This window comes from Quercus robur, chromosome 2 (genome assembly GCF_932294415.1).
Source record: "Quercus robur chromosome 2, dhQueRobu3.1, whole genome shotgun sequence".
NCBI classification, from domain to species: Eukaryota; Viridiplantae; Streptophyta; class Magnoliopsida; order Fagales; family Fagaceae; genus Quercus; species Quercus robur.
This window is the reverse complement of record NC_065535.1, coordinates 25465252-25466119: the sequence shown is the minus strand read 5'-3', so window position 1 is coordinate 25466119 and position 868 is coordinate 25465252. Positions and strand designations below refer to the sequence as shown.

General features: G+C 43.2%; 1 pseudogene; it reads right to left on the bottom strand.

The window, feature by feature from the left end:
- Positions 1-392: 392 nt before the first annotated feature.
- On the bottom strand, positions 393-523 carry LOC126716221 (small nucleolar RNA Z247; annotated as a pseudogene).
- Positions 524-868: the final 345 nt, after the last annotated feature.

Here is an 868-nt window from a genome sequence, read left to right as displayed (position 1 = left end):
TTCTGTGATGTGTTGTGCCAGAATCTAGATACCAGGAAGGATCTGTTACGGGATGAGGTGCAGCAAAATAAGCTTGCATGTTTTGATTCGAATCCCTTTGATAAGAGTTGTCAAATCGATGGTAACAGGCCAATGCATCATGTCCAGGTTTGAGGCAGACTTGACAGATGGTGCGAGGAGCTCCAGAAAAAGAGGTCGAACCACGACCACGCCCCCTGCCACGAAAGTTTCTATTGCTATTGTTGTTGGAGTTATGGCCTCTACCAGATGAGAAAAATTGTTGAGACCGACCACCACGACCCCCTCGTGATGATCCTTTCTTTGCTGCAATGTTAGCACTTGCAAGAGCTAAGTCAACAGCAGGTTGGTTTTGCTCAAGCCTGAGTTCATGAGCAAGAAGATGACCGTAAAGATCATCAAGAGTCATTGGATCCACTCGTGTTGTAACTGATGTTACAAAGGAATCATACTCTGAGCCAAGACCGGACAGAAAATATGAGACCAACTCATAATCATTTAGAGGATTTCCTATGGAAGCAAGAGTATCAACTAGATTGGTGTATCTCTTAAAATAATCTGCAACAAAGAGATTTCCCTTTTTCAGTGTGGCAATTTGATAATGAATTTGCATGAGACGTGCTCTAGCTTGAGAAGAGAACATGCGTTCAAGAGTTTGCCAAACATCTCGAGAGGTGAGGCATTTTACCACATGGGTGAGTATAGATTCTGATAGTGATGATGTCAATGCACTGAGGATAAGTTGATCTTAAAGGTGCCATTGAAGGAATTTAGGATTTGTAGTGATAGTGGCTGCGCCATTTGAAGATTGGCTAGTGATAGATTGTGGGGGTGCAGGTTTGGTTCCATC